This window comes from Triturus cristatus, chromosome 6, assembly GCF_964204655.1.
Source record: "Triturus cristatus chromosome 6, aTriCri1.1, whole genome shotgun sequence".
NCBI classification, from domain to species: Eukaryota; Metazoa; Chordata; class Amphibia; order Caudata; family Salamandridae; genus Triturus; species Triturus cristatus.
In genome coordinates, this window is record NC_140589.1 from 1,384,151,124 (window position 1) to 1,384,163,323 (window position 12,200).

The 12,200-nt window shown below is 41.8% G+C and overlaps 1 long non-coding RNA gene across 1 annotated transcript in view; it reads left to right on the forward strand.

Moving 5' to 3' along the window:
* LOC146821441 (uncharacterized) overlaps window positions 1–11,343 on the forward strand; it is a 41,458-nt gene extending 30,115 nt beyond the window's left edge. The window contains exon 4 of the long non-coding RNA XR_014962716.1: window positions 10,236–11,343. This is a non-coding gene — a long non-coding RNA (uncharacterized LOC146821441). The remainder of the gene's footprint in view (window positions 1–10,235) is intronic.
* The last annotated feature ends 857 nt before the right edge of the window (window positions 11,344–12,200 follow it).

Genomic DNA, 12,200 nt, shown 5'->3' on the forward strand with positions numbered 1-12,200 from the left:
TATTTTGAAAAACAAAGAAACAAAAGATAGAGATGCTAAAATTATCATAACAGTTAAAAAAATTGAAGCAGGGCGATGATACACATTTGAAGTACACATTACAAAAAAATGTTTGCTTACCAAACACCCGCAACTGCATAAACTACACATCTACTAAACTGCAAAGATTAACCACCAAGAAAATCAAATGATTTGCAGTACAATAAAAAGGAAAAAAAAAGTAATTTGAAAATACAAATGATAAGAAATAAAACAGTCACTATTACATAACACTGAAGTCTGCTCCAGGGGATAGAGCAGAATCAAAACACTCTGATCTTCTCCCAATAGTTGTGCAAAACAAAGGAAAAACTATTTGCACCACCAGATGGGAGTGGACCATTGCCCATGGGTCACTCCCCTCCAATATATAAACAATAACGCCTGGTGTCTAGTTGGTTTCCACTCCACAAGAGAGGCAGATTGGACTAAAAATTGCGTATCTGTCCTCAGAGCGGGGAAAAGTCAAAGATATTTCTCAAAGGGAGGCGACCCTTCCCAAGGGGCTTCTTCCTTACAGCACAAAAAAACAAAATATTCCCTGGTGTCTAGCGAGTTTCTGGCCATGCAGATTAGTCTAAAAATTGCATATCTGCCTCGGAAGAGGGGGACCAAAACACATGCTTCTGAAGGGCAGCAACCCTTCCCTAAGGGGGTCTCTGCCCAATAGTATACAAAGATAAAATATTCCCTGGTGCCTAGTGGGTTCCCGCTCTCCCTGGTTGGGTAGGTCAGCCTAAAGATGGCCGATGTGCCCTCAGGGGTGGAAAAGCAAAAAGAATGGATTACCCCAAATAAGAGGTACCCTTGCCCAATGGGCCATTCCCATATTGTATAGAAATAACGAATATTCCCTGATGTCAAGTGGGCTTCTGCCCCCTTGCCCCAGTGGGGCAGATGAGTCTAAAAAATAAATAAATGGGGGCGGCAGAAAAAAAAGGACATATATGGCCAAATATAGGGAGTGACCATTGCCCAAGGGGTAGCTCCCCCAACAACAAAAATGCCCCTGGTGCCTAGTGCTGTGTATTCCTGCTGTGAGATTACGGTCCTGCCCACAATCTCACAGCAGGAATAAACTAAAGATAGACATCAGGGGAAAGGAGAAAATATTTCTGCCTGATCATCCCCCACCCAGGTGAGAGGACTTACCAACAGGTCTTGGCTCACTGACGCCCAGGAAGCAAATGTCATCCAGTGCATCCCCAGTACCTCTGGGTGACAGTGCGCCGTGCATGCACTGACTTCATCAGATCATTGGGGGAGGGGTCAGACATGGCAGCTAAAATGCTTCTGTTGCCATCCCTGGTAAGGGTAAGGAATGTCAGGTATCTGCCTCTGTAACTGGAACCATGCCACTTTACAGCTTGAACTATCCATGTTGTCTCTGTGACTGGAATCATGTAGCTTCATTACTTAAACTATGTTTGCTGGCTGACTACCCGATTCGGTAATCCAGTGCTTTGGTACCAGGGTAGTCATTCTAAGAGAACTTGGGAGAGTTTAATGAGCCGAGAAACAATCTACAACTTTAGAGATTATGTCAAGAGTATTGCTTCTACTCAGGACTACATTGCCCAGAATTCCATGGTGTCTGCCATCTTGGTTGTGGCCTGATATAAATAAGAACCACCCCCAAACACATGCTGAGTCTCAGGTTTCTCCAGTGAGATAGCATCTTGGTGGTCAGGTCCAAGAGTTATATGGTGGATTCAAGCAGCTGAGTGAGGTAACGTGCAAGTGTTGCAGTTTGAGTGAATTTTCTAAGGGAGGTGTTCTCTACGCAAGAGTTTGTCTTTGTCTGCTCCTGTAACTAGAATGAGTAGTTTAAAGTTCACGAGGGAAAGTACTTTCTGAAGCTGAACAAAGAACAAACTATTCTTAAATCCCTTACTAGATCAAAGGAGAAAACCCGGTTTGCTGTAAGGGGATTTAAAGCAGGATCTTTTGTTTTCCTGGAAAGAAACTGTTTGCAACTAGTTGTGACATTTTGATTTTAAGACTAACTTTACCCTAACAAGCTAAACTTCCAAAACCTGAAAGACCTGTTCAAATCCCTTCAGCTCTCAACTGTAGAATGATATTTTGATCTTAATTTGCAGTTACTCAAGATTCATTGTGATTGTTATTCATAATGTTAGAGCTGTTGTAACATGATTGATCTTTTTACTTAAGTCAAAGGTTAAACAGAGTAAACCAAAGAACTTAAATAAAACTGTCATAGTGTAAACATCTCTCCAGTAAGATGAAAGTAGGAAAGGAGTGAATCAAATCCCAAATCCCAGTTCTTAAAGTAGGAAACTTAATTGGGGTTCTTTACGGGACTTAACAAAATTACAGTATGATTTGAGAGTCAGTAGAACACTAAATAATCAACTGTCACTGAAGAAGAACTCACCGCCGCCCTCCCCAGCACCCCACCTCCAACTACATCAGACTCGAGCACTGTGGCACATAACCTTCAATGCTGGATCACTAACTGCACAGACACACTCACTCCCCTCAAGATAGCCACAGGGTGACACATCAAGAAAGCAAGCTGGTCAACCCTTGCACTACAAGAATCCTGCAGACGACTCAAAAATACATGGAGCAACAGCAAAATTCCAGAAACACGTACCACCTACAGATTAGCCACCACAGCATACCCCCAACACATCAAATCCACAAAGAAGCACTTCAAGACAGAATCCTAACCAACGCCCACAACTCCAAATAACTTTTCTCCATCAACCAGGAATTTGCCAAATCCGGCAGTGAAACTACAGACGTTTCTCCTTTTCAAGACTTCTGCAACAGACTCAGCACCTTTTCCCTCCTCGAGATTAAGACGCTCTACGACAACTTTGACAACCAGGACCTCTGTATCGCTTCAGCTCCCCCCAACAATGCCACCCTACTCACTTGGACCCCACTCACGACAGAAGACATCTTAAAGACCATAAAGAGCATCTACTCCGGAGCACCCTCAGACCACTGTCCCCACCATATCTTCCACAGAGCTGCCATGGCCATTGCACCAGAACTACTCTGGACCAGCAACTGCTACCACGAGTCCGCCACATTCCCCGATGACTGGAAACACGTCAAAATCAACCTCCTCCTGAAGAAATCCTCTGCAGATCCGATGGACCTCAAGAATTTCAGGCCCATCTCACTGACTCCATTTGCATCCAAAGACATCGAAAAGGCAGTCAACTCCCAGCTAGCAAACATCATTGAAGCCAGCAATGTCCTGGACATTTCCTAATCCAGATTCCACAGCAACCACAGCACTGAGACCGCCCTACCCGCCACCACCGACGATATCAGCCCCCATCCTCCTGGACCTCTCAGCTGCCTTCGACACCGTATCCCACCACACATTAGCCACCAAACTTCACGACGCCAGCATCCAAGGAAAGGACCTCAACTGGATACACTAATTTCTCACAGGCAGAACTCAGCGAGTCAGACTCCCACCCTACCTCTCAGAACCAACAAAGATCAGCTGTGGAGTACCCCAGGGATCCTCCCTCGGCCCCACCCTCTTCAACATCTACATGGCTCCCCTTGCAACCAACTTCAGAAACCGCAGGCTCAAAATCGTCTCCTACGCCAACAACACCCAGCTCATCGGGCGACACCTGGTGCCCCCCCGCCCTTGGAACCCCCCCAGCCGACAGACAATGCAAGAAACCTCAACATCATACTGGACTCTTCACTCACTATGACCCGCCAGATCAATGCCGTATCCCCAGCCTGCTTCAACACCCTCTGCATACTTCGGAAAACGTTCAGATAGATCCCCTCTGAATCCAGAAAAATGGTCACTCATGTACTCATCACTAGCAGATTGGCTTACGGCAACATCCTCCACGCCGGAATCAACAAAAAACTACTTCACAAGCTCCAGACTGTCCAGAACGCCCCAGCCAGACTGATCTTAGACATCCCTGCTGCAGTCATATCACCCAAAACTCCAGCGAACTCCACTGGCTCCCCATCGAAAGAGGAATAACCTTCAAGCGCCACACACACACATACAAGGCCCTCCACAACATCAGACCAGCATACCTAAACAACCACCTCTCCTTCCACGCACCCAAGAGAAACCTCTCATTAGCCGACCTCACTCTGGCCACCATGCCACACTTCTACAAGACCAGGACAGGTAGAAAGTTATTCTCCTACCTCACAGCCAAGATCTGGAACGACCTCCCCCTCCACCTCTGGTAAATCCCTACACTGCTCCAGTTCACCTGGATTTCGATGAATGTGGCCTGACTCACCGTCCACATCGTCAAAGTGTTGCCATCACTGTGGCCATGGGATGGATGCTAGTTGAACAGACCCAATGTCCATTGGCCAAATAGATAAACACCTGCATACCACACTATAAAACACACTCCATTTCAGATTATGATTCTTTTCAATTCCACTGCACCAGGACATTTGCTAGCAGAGCTCTTCAGAGTTAAGTGAGATTAGTTGTGTTCCTTTTTCCTGTTTCTTGCCCCTTTATCTTCTTTCATTTATTACCGTGTGGTTAATTTCTTATATTTAATCATTTTACTTAACACAATACCAGGCCAGAAAAATTCACGTTTTACTGAGGGAGAATTGTCAGTCATGGTGGGTGAAATCATAAGAGTAGAGACACAATTGTTTGGAGCCCAAGTTTCAAAATACACCCCTAGCACAGAAAAGGCAAATGTGGGCCAGATATAGTTGACAGAGGGAATGCTGTAGCTAACAACATGGATACGTAGGATGAAATTAGGAAGATGTGGAATGACCTGCCGGGGAAGATGCGTTCAGTGCCTCCAAGCGTCACATGAAGGCCCAGAGTACTGGTGGTGGTTCTCCCAGGCCACCCTTCCAGCTCATGCCCTAGAAAGAGAGGGTCTTGCAGATCCAACATCCCGAAGGCTTAATAGGAATAAGTGGTGGAGTGGAGTATGGTAAGTTACACTTTACAAAGTCTCACTAAACCTCAATGTCTTGTTTGTTCTCAACTCAGCTGTTGCTAATGTATTCTGCACATATTTTCATAACATAGAAACCTCAAACTATCAGTATCAGATCATTTGGATTGCTTGTGTGAATGTATTGGGTTGCATCTAAGATTACAGGTGTCAATCTCTATAACATGTCACATGACATTATGATGCCTGTAAGTGTTATAACACCAAATAACCGGTTACCCATATCTGTGTCATATTGTAAGTGTCTGTCCCATTTCAACCGCAGAATTTCGAGTTTTGCTCCACTAACCATTTTGCCAGTGTTGGGAAGTTGTCTTTGAAATGACTCCAACTTCCATGATGCTCTGTTTATGTTTTTTCAAACTATTATTGAACTGTCATATTGCTCATTCTCTCTTTTAAAAAAAAATATTTTTTATTGAGCAGAGCAAAGTAAACATAGCAAAGCAGCTGTCAACAGGGAATTTAGCTAACAGTTTGCGTTAGAAAACTAGTTTGTTATACATTAAAAAAATGACATGCATTAAATATGAAATACAAAATAATGAAAAAAAGAAAACATATAATCTAACAACATCCTAAACTGATCATAAATGTGCAAAGCTTCCTTAATAAAGTGCTAAAATGTGTAAGATGTTACAGTACCTAGAAAAACCGTAATCAACTAGTCCAAACCTGATGTATTTAACCTAAAACCATTATTAATTAAATACAAGAGGATAACCAAAAGCATATTACAACCATACTCCAGCTGGGTCCTTAATTGTTTTGGGCTATGCTTGTGTCCATATCGCAACCATTTGCAAATATACAAATAGCCCCCCCCCCTAACATTAGTGCTACTATGCTACAGTGATTGGTTACTTTGGTAGCCGGGTGGGCCCTTAATAAGCTGTCTTTTACCGGCATATCCCCATCACACATTAACATAGGAGAGAAAAAGTTCTGACTGTAATCTTGTAGCTTCCTCAGATTTTCTAAGAGGAGCTTATTTAATCAGAAATCCTTACTATTTCTAGAAGTGCAATTCCTACATAGTAAAGTGCTGAAATTCCAAAGTGCTAAAGTGCAAAAATCTATAAAATTTCTATTCCCACCATGGTTTCGAGGTTCGTTAAAAATTTCAAAACAGAAGTAAATTTTCTTGTAGCACCAACCCTCCTAGCGTACGCTTCTTCAAACTACATAGTTCTTTTCATTTTGTTTAACCATTTTAAGTAGGCAGGTACATTTTTTGATCTTCAATTCTGGAGGGCTAAAGAGCGAGCAACAAGGGAGCAAATCACTATGAAGGTCCCCTCTGTTTTTGTCAGGTCTTTCCCACTCTTGTAATGCCAACGAGGGCTACCTAAGCTTCCGTATCTAGCCTCTTCTGAATTGCGTGACTAATTGAGGAAAACACTTCGACCCAGAATGCCACGAGTTTTGGACACATGAAGAATATATGTAACCACGCCCCTTCTCCTTCTACCTGGCAACGAAAGCCTCTATTCTCCTCTTCCGGATATTTTTGATGCATCTGTGGGGCTGGCCAAAAGGGGTGTAGCTATTTACTTTTGTAGAGGGTTGCCTTGGGAATTTGTTCAAGTCCGGAGAGAGCCTCACGGAAGATGGATATGGGTCGTGCCTAACCTAAATGGGAAGACACTAAATTTAGTAAACTACTATGGTCCAGTAGTAGACGATCCCTCGGCTCTATTAAAGGTTAGCGAGCTACTTAGGGTGTCCCCCGGGCAGGTTATTTTAGGAGGGGATTTACATTTTATTCAAGACTTGAGGAAAGATACTTCAAATAAAAATATGAAGCAATTGAAGCCAAAAACTAAAAAAGCTCTAGATGCTACAAAACAGGAATATGTTCTGACCAACCAGACAAATTGTAAATATACATGTCATTTCCGTCAATTCCAAACGGCTTCTCGTATCGATTTCTTCCTCATATCTCGATCATTGAATCATATAGATGCTGAAATAGGCGCCAACTCATTCTCGGATCACTCTTTTATAAGATTAGAGCTGGAAATTGAGGTGGGAAGGAGGACGAGATCGAAGTGGCAGATGGATCGTCTCCTCATTCAAAATCCTCAATGGGTAGCTGATCTGAGAGATTGGATAATGGACTATTTTAGGATTAACAAAGGAACGGCAGAAATCTTTTCAGTTTGTAGTGGGTTCAAGGCAGCTAGGCATGGGCAAATGATTGCTTTCTCTGCTGCTCAGGTAAAAAACGCAGTGCAAACATTATGGAACTTCAGCAGGCTGTTAACAGTGCCTTGAGCCAGAGGAATATCTCTCTACGGGGAGAGGGGGAAGCTGGGGGTCAGTATGAGATGGCCAACACTGCACTTAGGAAATTCTTTTTAATTGAAGAGATAAATAGCTCAAGGACGTATCAACGAGTATACGAGAATAGTCAAATGGTGGGTAAATTATTGGCCGGGTTAACTAAGACCAGACAAGCAGCAGCCTTAATCACTGAGGTAACTGATCCCAAGACCAAAACCATGGTAACAGATAAGAATAGTATAGCCCAAGTCTTCAAGGAGCACTATCAACACCTTTATGCTACTGAATATATGGTTGGACAGGAACCCGATCCAGGAATACTTTGAAAGGGTAAAGGCTCCAAACTTTTCTGATCTGCTTGTAGAGCATATCCAACTTGATATATCAGAGCCAGAAACTGTAATAGCTCTGAATTCAATTGCTGGGGCGAAAGCCTTTGGGAACGATGGGCTTCCGAATTTTATAAGGCATTTTCCCAGGAATTGACCCCCTTCTTGATAAAGCTGTTTAATAATATAAAGTTGGGGTGTCCTGTCCGCTCAAGGTGTAAGGAGTCTATAATAGTAAGTTTTGTGAAGAAGGGCAAAAATCCCAAGGATGTTAATTCTTACAGTCCAATTAGTCTTCTTAATGCAGATTATAAAATGTTAATGAAAATCTGAGCCCAACGCTTCACTCCTCTAGCGCAGGAGTTGATTTATAGGGACAAAGTTTGGGTTTATAGATGGAAGATCGATGTCCTCCAATACCGGGTTTTTAATTCAGGCCCTTGACTTGTTTAATAAAAATAATATTTCTACACTTATTATGGTGGACGCTGAAAAAGCGTTCGACCTGGTTAATTGGGACACACTTTTTTTTCGTTTTGGGCAAATTTGGTATACCTGTTCAGGTTATTGATATGTTGAGAAACATCTATCAGGGTGCCCAGGCTCAGGTGGTGATAAATGCTAATCAAGTAGGGACAGTAAATATCAATTGTGGAACTAGACAAGGGTGTCCGATGTCCCCCTTGCTGTTTACCTTCTTTATCGAGCCCCCGGCCACAAAAAGTTTGCGGCAACTTGGAAATTAGAGCGCCAATACCGGGCATGGCGAAATTAAAATTGTTCGCTGATGACATTGCTTTATATTTAAGTCCTGAATGTCTGAATCTGGATCGGGTATTAATAGAATTTAATCAATTTGAATTGATCAGGGGCTATAAAATAAATCAAAAGAAAACCGAGATTTTGATTTTAAACATTGATTGCGATTTTCTTCTCTTAAATCTCAAACCCCAAGCTTTAAAAGCATAACCAATATATTATCTGGGGGTATTTGTTTCCAACCAATTTGATCAGCTTTTAATCTAAATTATCAAGCAATGTGGAATAAAATCAAAGTATTGCTCGATAAATGGTCTTTCTTACCCTTAACATTAATAGGCTGCGTAGCCCTAATAAAAATGTCCATACTTCCCCTACTAGTGTGTTTTCTATAAATGTGTCTTTAAAAATTATATCAAGTATTTTAGAATCTATGTTTAGGGAATTTGTTTGGAGTAAAAAGGTTTCAATGGTCAAGCTAGCAATATTACAGCTAGAAATTAATCAGGGCGGGTTAGCACTACCGAAAATTCGAACTTATTATGAGGTAGCAATTTTAGATCTTACAGCGTGTTTACTGGAACCAAATGGATTTTTAGATAATCTTTTTTAGATAAAATGATACAAGAATCTGGCTTGCAAATCCCGATATTTTTGAAAATATCGAAATTGCCAAAGAGGACTAGATACAAGACTTTGCAGGACTACACTTCTAGATTGCAATTCTTCTTTAAACAAGGCGGCTCTTCCGGATTCCGCTATTTAAAGTTAGCGGAATGTAAAAGTTTGGGTCTTCAAATCCATTCTAGTCATCTTGAAAACAGGAGGGACTGTGGCTTAGAAGAACTAGGACACTTTTTTATGAATAATAAAATAATTACCTGGCAAGAGGTTCAAAATAGATACAGTGAACGTAACAAGCTTGGCTTTTTCGAGTATCTACAGATTGTGAATTTTATAAACAGATATAATCTTTCATCAAGTGGCACCCCAACCAAGAAGGTGATCGCCTTATTTCGAGCCAAACTAAAAGGGGTGGGCAGCCGGTACTCTCAACTGAGTAAAATCAATCAATCTTCCTTTGTGGAGACATTTTTAGAAAGAGTAACACGGGAAACAAATTGCACTTTGTCAAGCCAAGAGTGGCAGTCTATATCCCTGTTAGGGAGCAAGGGATTAAGAGCTGCCAATTTTAAAAAGATGTCCTTCTTGTCACGGTGGATGGCATACTATACTCCTAAAAATCTAAGTCATATTGCTCATTCTCTCTTCTCTAACAGATTTCTACATATGGTAAAGTTTCCTGTAGTGATCAATCCCTATTGAATGCTCTCCTCTGAAAATGGTTTGTGGTGTTTTCTGAATGTTGTCGTGTTCTTCCCAACCAATTGAATTATGTAATGAGTTTCAGTAATCAAACTGTGTTGACCCAAAAATGTTAAAGTATGAAAATGACTATGATGAATATAAGCGGTACTTGCAAAAATTGACTCTGCACTCTTCACACGATGAGGAATGCCAAACATCCATCCAAAAAGAGTAAATGTCTATTTTTAAGACAACTAGGCCTTGGAATTGTCAATTACACATGTCACCTCTCTGCTGTGTTGGTTTTAATGGTTGGGAGATGTGAGCTATACTTCCTAATCACATCATGAAAATTTCAGGACATCTCATTTGATGTTTTACTGTTTGAAATTGTAAAATGTTAGGGTAATATGTTCAATACTACTGATAGCTATACTGATAATAATCTCTACCTTTTCCCTTCTATGTATCTACATTGCTTGTCTCAAAGGATTTTGATATAAAATACACACATTTACTAATAAAAATGTTCTCTATTTCTCAATAGGTCCAACTTCCAGAGCATATGGCCAAGAATCTGCCACTGAAGAGACCTCCAGCCCAGGTTCAAGCCTTCAGTGAGGACAACACTCCTGGTAATCTGAATGACATTAGGATCCTGGTCCATCTGGTTAGCCTGAGCAGACCACTTCAATGAGTCTCACTGGGCACACACTGACACCTCCCACTCCAGCTGTAACACCCATGTTAACCGAAGCCTCCAATTCCTGTGTGTCTATCACTGTAACACTGCTTGTGTGCCCCCCCAGTCCTGGATAATGTTAAGACCATAGTACCACCAGCGCCTGCAACCCCAGGACCCAGTCAGATGAGGCACACTGGGCCAAGGGCACAGGGTAGTGGGGGTACGTGTTGTGGGAGGGATTTTGTAGACCAGCATAATGAGGCCACTGGGGTAACTCTCACCCAGGCCACCATCAACCAAGTCTTGGGAGCCTATCATCAGTCCCAAGATATGATGGGCCAGGTACTCACCGAGCGCAGGGAGATGAAGTAGTTGAAGAGGGAGCTCAATTATCAGATGGAGGCTCACAACTCCAATATGGACAGCCTGACTGGGGTGCTGCAGGACATTTACACCCAAATGTGGAGGGCGTCACCAGCACCATCTACCCTTTCCTGTGGTCCTACATCTGACCCATCTCCATCTGCCACAGGAAGGGCGGCCCTGCCATAGGAAGAACCAACTGCAGCCACCCCAGACCCTGCAACTGTGGACCCCCTCGCCCGCAGGAGGGGACGTCCATACATATTACCAGGAAGTGAGGATGGCTGGACACATTTGCCTTTCTGATGCCAGTCGTATTATGGACATTAGATTTCAAACAATTTTGGCTCTCCAACTATGGCGTCCTTCACCATGACTGACTTCTTCACTCTTTGGTTTGCTTTTTCATTTACACCCTGTTTAATTTCTTCACATTTAGCTCAACTAATTCTCAACTCAAAAACTCATAGACTGGTGTTGTAAATCTCAATTCTATCAATGCATTTGTTTTCTTCTATCATAACTTTGCAATGCCAAAACTCAAATGAATGTGCAAAAATAGATAATTTGCAAGTAGAAAATGTTTTTCATATGTTCCCAACCATGACTCCCAACAATATATACCAGTAAATCTATGTGTATAGTATTTGCCCAATAATTGTCTATCAACATTTTCGCTACCATAACAATCCATGCATGTCACTAATATTCAGGGCCAGTTATCACATGTCTAGTTTCAGACCATGCCAACATGGAAGAAGGGGATATATCTAAAACAATCAGAGTGAATAGAAAATGTATCATTGACTCATGTAATCAGCTGGCACCAGATCCCAAATCAATACCACCAATAGACAAAAACATCATAGTACTACATTTTGTAGACACAGGATCATTTCAATCCACTGTTCCAGTAACTGGTGGAATGTCACAACCAAGTTTTAGTGGTGTGCCACAAGAAGTATGTTGTACATTGATGAGACACATCAACAGCTACATGCACTTTACACACAATGAAATTTTGCCAATGTGAAGGGAGATTAGCATGGTTTAGCTCCACTAACACATGTGGTTTGAGCTAATGATGACACACATATTGCCTTAGTGCCAAAATACGATAGAGAACAAGTCCAATGTAATCTCCAAGTCTTCCATTCAATCACAGTCCAAGTAGCCTTGGTACAAGATTAGTACACCCAAGTCTGTGTCTGTCTTTCCCAGAATCATCCCATTTCAATGTCACTTTCCCAGAATCATCCCATCCCAATGTCACAACTAAAGATGACATGGTGAAGAAACCTGTTTATTTTTTTAATTTATTTATGCATTTAAAACCAAGGAAGGAGCAAAGTCCATTTCACAATCAATATTAGTAGGCTTCTCATACTATAAAAATAAAATACATTATCTATACCGTTATATACTTCAGTACTACATAGGAAAAGGTATAAATAGCCATGCCAT